This window comes from Helianthus annuus, chromosome 7, assembly GCF_002127325.2.
Source record: "Helianthus annuus cultivar XRQ/B chromosome 7, HanXRQr2.0-SUNRISE, whole genome shotgun sequence".
NCBI lineage: Eukaryota > Viridiplantae > Streptophyta > Magnoliopsida > Asterales > Asteraceae > Helianthus > Helianthus annuus.
The window spans coordinates 14,449,809-14,466,484 of record NC_035439.2 but is presented as its reverse complement, the minus strand read 5'-3'; positions in this window follow the sequence as shown (position 1 = coordinate 14,466,484).

Sequence of the window (16,676 nt, the reverse complement as noted above, 5' to 3'; positions counted from 1 at the left end):
GACGGATGGGCAGTCTGAGCGCACTATCCAAACCCTAGAAGACATGCTTCGAGCATGTGTTATCGATTTTGGCAACAGCTGGGAAAAACATTTTCCTTTAGTGGAGTTTTCATACAATAACAGTTACCACACCAGCATACAAGCCGCTCCATTTGAGGCATTGTACCGGCGTAAATGCCGATCACCTCTCTGCTGGGCAGAAGTGGGGGATAGTCAGATCACTGGCCCAGAACTTGTGGTAGACACAACAGAACAGATTGCTCAGATACGATAACGCATGGCGGCAGCTCGTGACCGTCAGAAAAGCTACGCCGATTAGGGCAGGAAACCATTCGAATTCCAGGTTGGGATCGAGTGCTACTCAAAGTCTCACCCTGGAAGGGTGTTGTTCGTTTTGGTAAATGAGGCAAACTTAACCCACGATATGTTGGACCATTTGACATCATAGAAAAAAATAGGCAAGGTAGCCTACAAACTGAACCTACCAACAGAACTCAGTGCAGTTCACAACATTTTCCACGTGTCGAATCTGAAGAAGTGTCTGTCAGATGAGACCCTCGTAGTTCCTTTGAAGGAGCTCACTATCGATGAACAATTAAGATTCATCGAGGAACCAGTTGAAATCACGGACCGGGATGTTAAGGTCCTCAAGCACACCAGAATACCTCTCGTTCGAGTTCGTTGGAACTCACACCGTGGCCCAGAGTTCACCTGGAGCGCGAAGATCAGATGAAACAAAAGTATCCCCAATTGTTCGCAAACAGTACAACCACTACTGAGGCTGAAGCTACCACGGAATTTCGGGACGAAATTCCAGATCAACGGGGGGAGGATGTGACACCCCAGGAAAACCAGGAAAACAATGCAACTTAACTAGCTTCCTCAGTGAGTACGTACCAAATTTCGGGACGAAATTTCTTTCAACTTGGGGATAATGTGACAACTCGTATTTCAGAACCTATCTTTGTGCTAAGTGTAACTTGTTTGAACAATATGTGATTACGTTATGTGAGATATTAATTGAATGATTGATATGTTTACGTGTAACGATGGTATGTATATTAAACGAACTCAAACGCACACACACGCACACCCGTAGGCCCAAACCAAACACCTGTATAAAGAACCTTAGAGTTGGGCCTAGGATATGCTTAATTATTTAGACTTGAGTTACTACTTGGTTGGTTTCGTATGCCCAAACCTTAACAAGTAATGCGAATTATTGTGGCAACCCAATTACATGGGCTTGAGCCCATTCCAACCAACAGGAACCGCCCCCATAAGGTTTATTAGTTGTTGCATGCTTATTATAATTATTTATCACAAATTTAAAACCAAAACAAACCCTACCCCCTCTCTCAATCTTGCAAACGGCAGTAGCTACCCCCATTCGAGGCAACATCATCTCATTCGACAAGTCTTGTGGTTAGTAATTCTGTATTGTGTGAAGTTTAATTATGTGATCTTGTTTGTATATGTGCTTAATTTACAAAGGAAGTATACCTGAGTACTATATATGTGTAGTGAATAGGCTCGGATATGTGTTATGAATCGGCTGGATTGTGTCTCGATTTAGGGTATCTTCCATATATCGATAATCTTGTTTGTATGTATGACCGTGATTGCATGAAAGTGATATGCATGATATTTGTTACTGGGTTTTCTTGAATGTACAACTACACTTGCCTAGCGTACAACCTGGTTAAGCACCTTAAATATTTAACAGGATGATGATGATGATTCATGGCAAGGTTGAGTAATATAGATGATGCAAGAATTGTGAGCTTTAAAGATTTAATGATTCGGATTTGCAAGAACATGAAACTATACGTAATTTAAATGCACTGGGTGTTTGAATATTTTTGTTACGCTTCCATGGTGGTACAACCAGTTCTGCTCTATGTACAACCTGGTCATGCACACTTGTGTTATTATTAGATGGTTTGTAGGATGAACGGTTGATGATGAACAATATGTTATGATAAACAGAATTCTTGGAATATGCATGGCAATTTGATAACTAATGTATAAAAATTCTTGGGATGATAAATCGTATTAAAACACTTTTGTGGGTATTGTCGTTGATTTGGGATGTACACAAGTGAGCCGCATATACAGCAAAGTCTATTTGGGCCGATGTTTTAGTGGGCTGCTCATGATAAAAAGGGGGCAGGTTAGGTGTTGTGGCTGGGCTTGGTGTGGGATTAAACCTGGGTTACACACTTCATACGGGTTTTATATGTACATGGGCTGGGTAACTAGGAACCGCACATTGAGATAAGGTTGTACACTATTGGGTATCGAAGCCCAAGTCGCCCTCCGAGTCTGTTACCGAGTCCAAAAGGATGTATTTCGAGTAAAGCTCATGCTCATGTGTAGGAATAAAACACGTGTAGTCCAGTCACCTTATTTTGAGTGTTCAAGTGTTTGTCAGGAGATAATATAAAAGAAAATAAGAGGATGCTCATGCTTTTCATGTAATGTATCTTTTCCATATCGTTAGTGGTAGTTAGTAACTAATTTTGTGAGTAGTGGGTATATCTTATTAGGGTAGTGGCATGGATGATAACTATATATATAGTCTGTACGTTCCATTTAGAATTATGAATGATAGTTACCAAAGTCTAATTATGTCTCTAGGCTTCTATCTGTTTTCTTTGATGAATTAATTGAGAACCATAACATACACTTTCTTTGAATCGCACACTTTAACTTGCTTGAGCCGTATACTTTAGTGAATGATGAATTATCTATTAGGTGAATGTGAAACATGAACTTGTAAAAAGGACTCGCATGAAATTTAAATGTTTGCTATGTGAATATGTGATTTATGTGTTTGTGTAACTGACTGGCATTGAAATCATACTAGGATTTGGGTGTCCAACTATAAACAAGTAATTTACCTTACCGAGCAAACCAAGGTGAGTTCACACTCTTTACCAAGGCTTGGGACTCCCGGGGATAGGGAATGGGTTGAATGATGGAATTGAATAATTACTCGTACTTACACGACTACTAGACTATCTACCATGGTCCTCGGGTTAAGCAGGACACTTACGTTAAACCTACGTAAACAGGAATATGCTGCTATCTTCCGGAGTCAGGAAGGACACTTACGTAAAGCCTACGTAAACAATAACATGCTACTGTCTTCCAGAGTCAGGAAGGACACTTACGTAAAACCTACGTAAACCCCACGCGTACCACTGTCCTCGGCTAAAGAAGGATACTTTCGTAAAACCTACGTAATGCTTGTACGAACTACTGTTCTCGGTTGTGAAGAACACTTATGGTTAAGAATAGTCTAGTGTATATGCAACATGGGAAGCCCCCACCAATAGAACATACTAACGGCCCAGTAGAGCCACGTGTTACGAACGAACTTACTATTACGCACTTACTTACTGTGAACTCGCTCAACTAGTTGTTGATCCCCTATTACATGCCTTGCAGGTCGTTAGGTACTTGGAGCTTGCAGAGGGAGGCGTGTTCGTTGTGGACAAGGATCGTGATTACTTGATTTAAACATTACGACATTACACGCTTTATTTATGATTGGGCTTTTATGCATTTGCTTCCGCTAAACTTTATTATGATACTTATGTTTTGGAACACCTTTCATATGGATTGGTTTGGTTTAATTACAATTACTTTTACTATGTACATTGTTCTATATGATTGGTGGCTTGATCCTGGTCAGTCACGCTCCCAAGCGGTGACACTCCGCAGGTGGATTTTGGGGGTGTGACACCATTCATTTTCGTTTCTGAAGAATGTCTGTTAAGGAAATGATAGGATTATGCTTTGCATATATCTAGTGGTTATTTGACACAAAGTCACAGACAGACTCCTACGAATAAATTTTGGGACGAAATTTCCCAAAATAGGGGAGACTGTGACACCTGTGTCACTGTGACCATTAAAGAAATGCCAAACCAATGAAATTTTGTGTTTCATACTTGGGATTTGTGAAAATATGTGTATCATTTGCACATATCAATTCTTGTTCGATTTCGGGCTTTAAATCGCTTTCTGGAAGGTTATACGCGATCTGATGCGTAAATATAGCCAGTTTAATGCAACAAACACTTCGGAATAGTGACATAGACTTAACATACCTTAAATAACCTTTACATAACTTAGAAATAAGTTTTGGATGGTTTGGTATGCCGAAATCAAGTTTATTCGCTTACAGGGACTAAATTCGACAAACTGTGAAAGTATGCCGATTTGTACTGTAATGAACAATCTGGAACTTGACCATAAGTTAAACACACCTTAAATATCCTTTGCATAGCTTAGAAATAGGCTTTGAGGGGTTCGGTGTGCTAAAATAAACTTTATGATCATTCACGGACTAAAAGCGTGAAAAAGTGCACAAGTTTGCATTTTCGCGCATATCTTACGTTCTGAATATATCCGGACTTCCAAAAATTTATGTAATCATTAAAATATTATATTTTAGTGATTGGCATGATAAAATTCCATTAGTCGCTCAATTTGGATCGTTTTTGCGTTCGTTACGACTTCCGTCGTAATTAACCGAACAACGCGATTGTACGACCAAACGAACCGACATCCGAGATGTTTTTGAGCATGTTTTGAGTTCCCAATACTTTAACTTCATTTTAGAGCCTTGAAATGAGGTTAACGGGGCTTAAATGTGTCAAAAATGGGCCGGAATGCATGCTTTGCAAGTGCAGGGACCTGTTTTGACATTTCTGTCAAACTTTCCTCAGGCGGGGCGCGTAAGGATCCTCCCTATCCTTACGCGGGCCGTGTGAAGTGCCCAGCGACCAGAAACTCAATTTTAGCAAACTGTTGATACTTCAGGGGCTGTTTTTGGCAATTTCTTTGTGTGGTGGCCAAGTTAACACCTTCCCAAGTATTATTAGCTGGCTTTAACACATGTATGGTTGTGATTTATTGCTTATTGGCCAAGCAAAGCACTTGTGATGATCCTAGAGCATCAACACAACTATAAATAGCAAGCCAACCTCCTCAATTCTTTGCTCATTCCTCTCATTTCTCCTCTACTTCTGCTTTGGAGCTCTCTCAATCTGAGTTGGGACTTGTCTTCTTTGTAGAAAAGATAGCAAGGACTTGGGTGGGTATTCTTTCATTCTTTTATTTGCTTTCTAGTTTAAATAGTCAAACAAGTGTTTGACTTTCAGTTTGACCAGCCTTTGGTCGACGCAAAGTTCGGTTGAACTTTGCAACGTGATTGTAATCACGTTGGTTATAATCCTTTGTGATTATACCCGCTGATTACCACGTTCGCTAGGTGTAGTGTCGAGTCAAAGTTTCGGTCAAAATGCGTTTTAGCACGCATTTTGCAATGGAACTACTTTAGTGTATTAAAACACTTTGTTTTGATACCAAATCAGTAGGTTAAACATGTTTTGACATGTTTAACTCGACACTATTAGTTTAGTGCTTGTTTAGGGTCGTAAGGTAAGCGGTCTAAACAACCGCTTAGACTTTCGAACCCGACCCGTTTGGTCGATCTTTAGGATCCGACCAAGCTTAGTTAGTGATCATAGTTGCATAGGGAATAACCCCTGAGGTTATACCTTATGATCACATAGGATTGGTTAGTCGTATGCTAGTTAGCTTGTATGCCCATAGGAAATGACCAAAATGCCCTTTTGAAGCTAAAATCCATATTTTGCCTATGTGAACTTATTTTTGACATATAATCTGATTTAGTAACATGATTAGGGATAGTTGGGCATGTAAGACTCGGCATAGCACATAGTTAACCATCCGAACATAGTTTTACGCTAACGACGCCTTATAGTAGCTTATGTTACCATAATGTGTCGAAACGGGTCAAAAGCACTTAGGTAGACTTTCCAATCAGAATGTAAGGTCTATTAAATCATACCATATGAGTTTAATTACTCGTTTGATTTATAGAACCTCATTCCATCCTATCTCCCGATTTAGGTCCGCTTATTTACATAGATACCTATATAGGGTGCTGTTTGATTCCCTCTGATCACTCTAGCTTTGCTTGGTTGTTGTTCAAGACTTCTAAGCACCCTCAGGTGAGTACATAGTCCCCTCTTTTACTGTTTTCAAACTGTTTTGGGGTGGAACACATGTGCCTACTTGATACTTTCATGTTTCCCATGTTTTTATATCATATAATTACTATGTTCAATAGTACACTATTAGTACATGATTTGATTACGTTTTGCTAAGTATGTTCACTTAACATGCTAGCATATTGATTTCCGTATATTACATTTTGTCGCATATGCTCATCCAGCATATGGACACATTGTTTTACATTTTGAACCGTTGTAACCGTTTGATCCTGTGAACCGTTGTAACCGTTTGATCTCGTGAACCGTTTGTGACTACTTGATTATGTGAACCGTTTGTAATCGCTGATTGACATGAACCGTTTGTAATCGCTGATTGACATGAACCGTTTGAAATCTGTTTGAACCGTTGGGTTAGGGAAGTGATTAGGTAACGGGGCGGGTGTAATGTGTTAAAAGCATGGTAGATACGCCGCTGGTACTTCCTATATATAAGTGCTTTTAATACATTATATATCGTTGCGTTATCTAGATCACTTGGGCAATGGTAAACAAAACAAAGTTATATTACAAGTTTTTTTTTCCAACAATATATTATACTATTGGAGTTTTTATTCCAAAAACGATTTACAAATCTGGATTTAATTAAACAAATGTTTTGGAGTTAAGAATCATGGCTACGAGATTTTATAAACTGTAACCAATTTGATTTGAGTTGGTTAATTATGTCGCAATACTATACTTTCAAAACAAGGTTTTTAAATAAGTATTGCAACATGCAAACTAGCCATGAATCCGACACTCAAACAAAACCTATGTACTAGCCGGCATTTTTATGCTGACGTACCTATTTTCACATGTGTTTTAGGTACAATAGTTGATGATGCTTGATGATGATATTGGTGTATTCTCACATAGGAATGGACAAGGCCTTAGCGACTTTAAAACTTGGAGGATAATAGTTGTATTTATCTAATTTGTATCAAAACATTTAGTTCAATAATTCAATAAAACGAAACTATTTATTCCATGGTTGTGAAACAATGATTCTGTTACAACACTCCCTAACGTTTCCGCCACGTTTTGTTGTTTTACGTGGTCGGGGTGTGACAATTGCCAATATGTTTGTCCACTTAAACTTTAACGCTCAACTTTCAATTTTTCAACATCGTGATATGCTTAAGGTAATATTATACTATTATACCCGTGTGTCCCATTCCAAGGCATACCCCCGCGATCAAGGTAAGCACAACGATTCATCGTAACAGGTGAGTATACTTGTGACAACCCTCACAAAACCAGGTATCCGTACGACTTAATTAGCTATTAACTGTTGCCTAATTACTGTGCTTAACTGAGATTTCTGATAAACTGCTACTTGATTGTTGATACATGTACATGTCTGCATCATACTTTGATTTTTCCTGTCACTACATTATTTATTTACTGAACTCTAGTGACAAACATGATGCACAAAAGCACAGTAGCATTTGAACGGATAACCTATTGAACATGCTGATATAACCAGCATCAGGCAGACACTGCCTCTAAAGGCCTGAATGAGCCAGAATTATTTTACTACACCCATAGTGTGTGTAGAGATACAAGGGTTGTATAATTGCGTCTCTAGGAATAAGATACAGAGATTGGATGTGCCTAAAACATACCTTAAGCACGGAACACAGCACTTTTATTTACACACTAGCTTCTAGCTAATTAATAAAGTGCCAAAATACAAAGAATTATTCCCGACACTTTGCTGAATAAATTGTGTCGCTAAAAATATTACTTACGACGCTTAAAGGATATCTTAAGCACTTTAACGGATTCCTATCCGACCAAACAACCGGACAATACCCGGAACATAAAAATATTGCCAGGATTATTATTGGTATTTTTCTGAGCCAGTTAGGGTCCCTGATTACCCTAACACCCGCAATATAACACATTAAACAACTAACGGGGTTAGACCTTAAAGTAACCGACTTTAACCAAACTAAACTGTAACTGCACGATCGAGACCCAACCGGGCGACCCCACACCCCTTTGGGCCGGTTCCATTGGGATGGAACTAGATGGTACAACTTTTGTTTATTTTATTAGATTACGCGGGTATCTAAAAGCTTGGAGAACCGATGGACGAAGGGGCTTGAAATCTCTATAAATAACTCACCCTCTCACACACACTAAACACACACATCAACACAACACACTCTCTCCCTCTTGCTCCCCTTCTCTCGGCCGAACACACCCACACTCACACCACCATTTTCGAGTTCGGGTCTTGCCATTCCAAGCATACACTAGTGTCGGGGATCACGTACAACGAAGCTTGGAGCAAACGGAAGCTAAAGGACCTCGTGCATTTGCTTTTATCCGCGCCATTTTCGCCAAAGAACTTCCCTAGCCCCAAGCTAGAGGTATAACATTTGAAACTCATTTTTAATCGTGTCTAAAGTGGTTAAAAGGATTTTTGACGGATAAAAGTCGGTAACCCACTTCTTGAATCATTAAAGTCTACTAAAATGTGAATATCGTTGGTTAAAAGCACATAACGCGTGTAAATGTCGTAGTAATTGAATATGTTGATTGTTAAGGCCCGATCTACGATGTGGTGGCTCTTATCATCGTTTACCCCGACTTTGTTGAGATCCCGAATCTTGACATACACTTGTTGCCAGCGGTACGAGGGTTAAAAGGTGAAACTCCACCACACGGGAAACATGAACTTGTGTAAAAGTGTTTCAACATGAAAAATAGTATTTAAGACGAGCCGATCTACGTATGTACAAGTGGTATATTCGTAGGACCGGATGTCGAGAAAATCATGTTTTATAAAAGTTGTATAACATGTTAACAAATGTGATTTTTATAGTCTACAAGTGTATAAACACTTGTGAAACGAAAGATCCGACAAAATAACCATTTTTACAAAAGTTGTCGGGAAGTTGTAAAGAAAGAACTGTTATAACAACTGGGTTTTTATAAGACTAGCTCATTTTATACCTAGATCCATAAATTATAACGAGATCTACACCATGGTTTTTGGAAAAACTACAAGTTCATGAAACGATGCGATTTTACATACTAGTCTACAAATTTGAAGTGTTGAAACTTGTTTATTATGTTGGAAATTGATTGATTGAAATAAAAGAAGTGATTTTGTAAAAGAAAATGATACGCTTGAAAGCGTGGCCACCTCCAGTTACAGGGGAAACTCTGGCGAAATTTTTCTAAAATCTAACACTTAGAGTTATTTACAAGTGTTAGAATTATTTACGAATATATATTTTCGCCATAACTTTATTTATTAAATAATCGGAGGTGGGATTTTCACAAAACTAAACGTGATAAATATATATTCGGTAAATATATTTTGTCACAACACTGTTTATGATTATTTTGTGAAAATGTATAAATATTATTTTTAGAGTAAAAATAATATTTACTAACTTGTCAAACCCAAAATAATACAAACTCTTATACGACAAGCATAAAAGTTACAACGGTAATTTCTATTACCACCTAATCATTAAAACGTAACTTACGCATTACGCGGAAATATTCACCAACACGTATGTTGTCAACGTATTATTTTGGAAAGTATTATGTAAAGAGAAAATATATTATTTTTGAGAAAAATAATTATATTTTGGAAAGAGAAATAAAAATATATTAAGTGGGACTTAATGAGATAGTTTAAATACACATGTATTTAAATCCCCCATCCTTGGGAAGGAAAGTAAAATACCAAGTATGTACACGAAACGGTTGTCTAACCGTCTCCTAAAAATGTAAGTTATAAAGCTAAGGCACGGCCATCCGTCTAATAGAATTAGCACCTGTAGGTCGTTGCACAGCTTCGGATATTCGGATTACTTGGTAGAGATACGCATTCACTGTGAGTTCATGTCCCCCTTTTCTCTAACTGTTTTCAGTTTACTTACCTGCGGGGGTGAAATACATGTTACTATGATTTACGAGTACTTTACAACGGTATGTTTAACGTAAGGTGGTGTTATACGATCATGTGAGTGGATAGGAACAACATGGGGCCATTAGTCCTCATGGAGGGACCGAGGGACAGGAGCGGTAGATCTATCTGGGTGTAGCGAGCCCAGCCCCCGGCCAAACTAGAAACGAACCGTGGGGTGACTTTGTCCACATACTTTGCCGTGGCGAAATCTGCTAGGTTTGAGTCTCCCTATTTGCACTTCACATATGTCAGTGGCCTTGCAAACCATTGATGATCACAAGTCCTCTTACACTGCTACATACCACAACTATTTTTATACTCACAAATGTTTTACATACTCACCTACACGTGAACTCGCTCAACATTATTGTTGATTTTTCAACTCACATGTATTTCAGGAAATTAAACGGATCTGGCACGGTATGGAACGTTTTCCGCTGCACTGGTCATGAAGTCATCAGGGTTTAGGGTTGTGTCTCTTACCTGGACCAGACACAATCCCTAAATCACGTTTATGTTTTGTTATAAGTTGTAATGTTACTGAACAAGGTTATGGTTGCATGTTAAAAACAATGGTATTGTATGATGTTTTCAAAAACTTAATGGATGACTTGCATGGTTTTTAAATTCATATAGCTTTGTTATGATTAAGCTATGGTATTAAGAAGTCACACAAATTAACCACGCTTCCGCAAAGCCAGGGTGTGACAGCTTGGTATCAGAGCTCTGATCATAGCGAACTAGGATTCTTTCTTGAGTCTAGACTATGATCACTAGGGCTCTCACGAAAACATTTTCTGCATACCACTTAAGTCCAGATCCAAAACCTTTTTATAAACAAATGTTGAGCACATTTTATTCATTATTCTAGGCTCAGTATGGGAGGCTGAGGTTCGGCTAGTGGGACTAGGAAGGACAGTCTGGGAGGCTGGGAGGCTAGTGGGACTAGGAAGGACAGTCTGGGAGGCTGGGAGGCTAGTGGGACTAGGAGTGTTGGCTAGTGAGACTAGGAAGGACAGTCTGGGAGGCTGGGAGGCTAGTGGGACTAGGTGGATTATGTGATTATTATCTGGTAACTTATGTGACTATTTGATTCACTGATTTTGTGCTTATTCTGTGTTATGTTACAGACCCATGGATTCACCAGCTACAGGTGGATCAGATACCACTGGACCTCTACCGTTAGTGTCAGACGATGTTATGTCTTCGGAGCATGAGGTGCACACCTCAGACTATACTAGCACCGACGATGACGACTTCCAGCCGTTCGCGTTACCCGACGGCGCCGATGAGCACACTGATGACTCCTTGCCCTTCGCTTTACCCGAGGGTGCCTATGAGCCTATTGATGGCGATCCTGCTGAGTACCTCCCTATTGTTGCGATTCCGGCACCGATTCCTCTTGCTTCTTACCCTGCGTATGAGCTTTTACCAGACGCCGAAGCCGACGGCGACATCGAGCTTTACGAGGACGAGCCATTTGAGGACGAGGATCCTGACGTAGCTCCTCTACCTGCTGGCGGTCTCTTGATGATAGCTGACGTTCCAGCTGGAGACTCGCCCATTCACTCACCAGTCCCAGACTCTTTTGAGTCTGTGGCATCTGTATCATCTCACGGGGCGAGCGCGCAGCAGTTTATTCACGACTCAGACCCTGATCAGGCGTCTTCAGCTGCCCCCATTCCGAGCTACGCGTTTGAGCATGATGATATCGAGGATTCTGACCCTGTTTTCCCTCCAGGATTTGATCCTGACCATGATATCGAGTATATTCCTATGGATGAGCATATGGAGGACCCTGATGATCCTATCGGTCCCATTGATCCAGATTTTGACTTTGACATGGCGTTCGACGACCCTGAGCCTGCCATAGCCCCAGAGCAGGCAGCTGCTTTTGACCCTTTACCTGAGCATGACCCTGTTCATGCTGATTTTCCTCTTGAGCCTGTTGATGCTGATCCCCCTGTAGATGTTCCTGTGATCGAGGGCGATCATGTTGCTGCTGATCCCATTGTTCCTTTACCCGTTGGTGACATACCTGCTGATCCTGTTATTGATCCTGTCGATCCTGATATTGCACCTGTTGACCCCGTTATTGCTCCTATCGATGCTTTACCCATCGAGCCCGAGCACGCTCTTTTTGCTGAGCACATGGATCCTCCAGATGAGGAGGCACAGCACGGGTGGATACCGGCGGACGAGGATGTTCCACCGTTTCCCCCACATCACACTGGCACACATCATACTGATTTCTCATTTCAGATCCCATCATTTATTCCTCCAGCGGGGCCTGGAGAGGGCTCTTCAGCCCACCCTTTCGGTCATGTACCGATGACCATGCCATTCATGCCTCAGATAGCATCTATCCCATCTTCTGTTGCACCTATCGATCTTACCAGCACGCCATTACTTTGGTCGACCCCATCTGCCATGCCACCTACAGATCCATACCACCCATTTCATTTGGGCCATACTATTGAGGATCTTTTGATGTCGTTTGTACACCAGCACGAGTCTCATACACAGCGACTCCAGGAGCTTGAGAGAGCTCAGCTATCTTTTGGTCCATATCTTGGTCAGACATCTTCATCTTTTCAGTCTTTTCAATCATTACCTCCTGACTTTGCTGCCCGACTTACGACTATGGAGCAGCAGATTGCATCTGTTATTCGCACTCAGCAGGCGATGGAGGAGGACTGGCTTCATTTACGCCGCTTGCTCTACACTCACTTTCCCCCTCCTCCACCCCCATCCGCATAGGGCTCATTGGTACCATAGTGGTAGGCGATGGTGAGACGACCGCGATTGTGACTGCACAGATTTTTGGAGACCAGCCGACGATACAGATTTTTGTTGTTATTTGTTGATGTACTGGTTGTATGTGACACTGATGTGATGCTGTTTTTGACAGGGGTGATGTAGCCCCTATTTGATTTGTGATTGTATGATACAGTGACGTGCTGACACACTTGCTACACTTTATGGTCTCGATATATAACAATCGCTGTATTCTCACCATATCTGATTCACATGATTGCTTATTTATGATTTGGGACATGGGATGTTATATGTATGATATTTGCAACATGGGATGTTGGGACATGGGATGTTGTGTATATGATATTTGTGACATGGGATGTTGGGACATGGGATGTTGTGTGTGATATATTGATAACATGAGATGTTATATACTATTACTTTATACGTATGTTAAAATGACCTAATCAACGTACGCATCTGTAGAAGATGGCACCAAGACGTCAACCGCAGCCGATGCCCACGACTCCTGAAGAACTACAGCAAGTTATTGCTGCCGCCATTGCTCAATATGCTGCCTCGCAAGGAGGACCAAGCGGAAGTAGCTCGAACATTAACGGCAACCAAAATCCTCCTCATGGGTGCACCTACAAACAGTTCTTGGACTGTAAGCCCATCAACTTCGACGGCACAGGTGGTGCTGTTGCTTTCGTTCGCTGGGCAGAGAAGACTGATTCCACCATCCGCATGAGCAAATGTGCGCTCGACCAGCAGGTCACTTACATCTCAGGGCTGTTTCTAGACGGAGCCCTATCTTGGTGGAACTTACAAGTGCAAACACTAGGCGAAGCTGCTGCCTACGCCCTGACTTGGGCCGAATTGAAAGAGCTTATGCGCAAGAAGTACTGTTCCCGCGCAGAAATTCAAAGGTTGGAGACTGAATTTTGGCACCTAAAGATGGATGGACCAAAGGTTGCAGAATACGTCCAGAGGTTTCATGACCTATCTCAAGTGGTTCCTTATATGGTCACGCCTGAATACAAGCGAATCGAGCGCTTCATTTGGGGATTAGCTCCCCAAATCATTAGCATGGTGACCTCCTCCAAACCGACAACTATCACGGAAGCCATTGATTTGAGCGTGGCTCTCACTGAGGAGGCAATTCGTTTAAACAAGTTTGATGAAGTCAAGGCAAAGAAGACAGAGACTCACGTTGAGTCCTCAGGAGATAACAAAAGGAAGTTTTCAAACTTCAAACAAGGCGTCAGCATGGCAGTAAAGAAAGGAAAATCAACTGGTAGTACCAAGAAAGGGAAAGGGTACCAGGGCACCCAGCCCAAATGCAACAACTGCCAACGCCACCATGCTGGCTATTGTAACGTGAAAGTTTGTGAATCTTGTGGAAAACCGGGCCACTCAAAGGAATCATGTTAGGCTAGTGCAGGCCGGGGAGGCAGGGAGGATATATGAATAGAAACGATAATCGTGGTGGTTTGGGAAATCGCCCACAAGGGAATAACCGAGGCTACAATGCAAATCAAGCCGGAACTGCCAATCAAAACAACCCGCCAGTTGGGGATGGTGCGGGAAGTGGAAAAAGATTAGGATGTTTTCATTGCGGTGACATTGGGCACTTCAAGAAGGATTGCCCGGGATTGAACCAAGCCCGTGGAAGGGTGTTCCAGATCGGTGCACGGGAAGCACGCCAGGATCCCAACGTTGTCACTGGTACGTTCCCTGTAAATCAACGCTATGCATCTGTTCTGTTTGATACTGGTGCCGACTATAGCTTCATATCACTAGAATTTAAGAATATACTTGGGCTAGCCGCTAATAAGTTAGACATTCCCTACGCAATCGAATTGGCTAATGGAAAATTGGTAGAAGCCAATGATGTGATCAGAGGCTGTGTGATTGAATTAGGAGAACGCGAGTTTACTCTAGATCTACTACCAGTCCAGTTGGGAAGCTTCGACGTGGTGGTAGGAATGGATTGGTTATCCGGGAACAAGGCAGAGATAGTATGTCACGAGAAGGTTATTCGTATTCCGACCGACGATGGTGAGACCATTGTTGTTCATGGAGAAAAGCGTGAGACGCCGTTAAGGATGATTAGTTGCCTGAAAGCAAGAAAGTGTCTGAAGAAAGGATGTGTTGCTTTTCTAGCACACATTGTGGATAAGAAGGCTGCTGAGCCGAAGATCGAAGACATCCCTGTCGTGAGGGAGTATCCCGAAGTCTTCCCAGAAGACTTACCTGGACTGCCACCTCAGAGGCAAGTGGAGTTTCACATTGACTTAGTTCCAGGCGCCGCGCCTGTGGCTAAGGCACCATACAGACTTGCTCCGTCTGAGATGCAGGAATTGTCGACACAACTGCAAGAGTTGTTAGACAAGGGTTTTATCCGACCAAGCTTCTCGCTTGGGGAGCTCCGGTCTTATTTGTCAAGAAGAAGGACGAAAGTTTCCGCATGTGTATTGACTACAGAGAATTGAACAAGCTAACAATCAAGAATAGGTATCCCCTGCCAAGAATCGATGATCTGTTTGACCAGCTTCAAGGTTCAAGCTTCTATTCAAAGATCGATCTTCGATCTGGATACCATCAACTAAGGATACAGGAGGAAAGCATCCCGAAAACAGCTTTTAGAACTCGATATGGGCACTATGAGTTTCTAGTTATGCCGTTTGGTTTAACAAACGCACCTGCAGTGTTCATGGATCTGATGAACCGAGTTTGTAAGCCATACCTGGATAAATTCGTGATTGTATTCATCGATGACATCCTAATTTATTCCAAGTCAAAGGCTGAACACGAGCAGCATCTTAGAGCCATTCTGGAGCTGCTAAAGAAGGAACAGTTGTACGCCAAGTTCTCTAAGTGTGAGTTTTGGCTACGAGAAGTGCAATTCCTTGGGCACGTGGTGAACGGAGATGGAATCCACGTGGATCCAACCAAGATCGAGGCGATTAAAGATTGGGAAACGCCAAAAACGCCAACCGAGATTCGGCAATTCTTGGGTTTGGCTGGCTACTATCGAAGGTTCATCGAGGATTTCTCGAAAATCGCTCAACCTTTGACGCTCCTCACGCAGAAGGAAAGGCAGTTTGATTGGGGAATCAAACAGGATGAAGCATTTCAGATATTAAAGGATAAGCTTTGTAACGCGCCAATCTTAGCTCTACCAGAAGGTACCGACAATTTTGTGGTATACTGCGACGCATCGCGTCAAGGATTGGGTTGTGTGTTGATGCAACGCCAAAAGGTTATCGCCTACGCATCACGCCAACTGAAGGTGCATGAAAAGAATTATACCACGCATGATCTGGAGCTAGGCGCAGTGGTTTTTGCTTTAAAGATCTGGAGACACTACCTGTAGGGTACGAAGTGCACAATCTTCACAGATCACAAAAGCCTACAGCATATATTCAACCAGAAGGAGTTGAATATGAGGCAAAGACGATGGGTTGAATTACTGAACGATTACGACTGCGAGATAAAGTATCACCCAGGGAAGGCGAATGTAGTCACCGATGCCTTAAGTCGTAAGGAAAGGATCAAGCCCCTAAGGGTTAGGGCTATGGAAATGATAATCCAAACCGATCTCTCCTTGCGCGTTCGTGCAGCACAGAAAGAAGCTCTCAAGGAGGAGAACCTTGAGAAAGAGTATCTCCGTGGGATGGAGAAGATATTGGTGCCAAACGAGGAAGGAACGTTATGTTTTGGGAAAAGGATTTGGGTTCCTCTATTTGGTGAATTAAGGGAAGTTATTTTCGATGAAGCGCACAAGTCACGGTACTCTATCCACCCGGGATCGGATAAGATGTACCAAGATCTCAAAAATTACTATTGGTGGCCTAGGATGAAAGGCGACGTTGCTATTTACGTGAGCA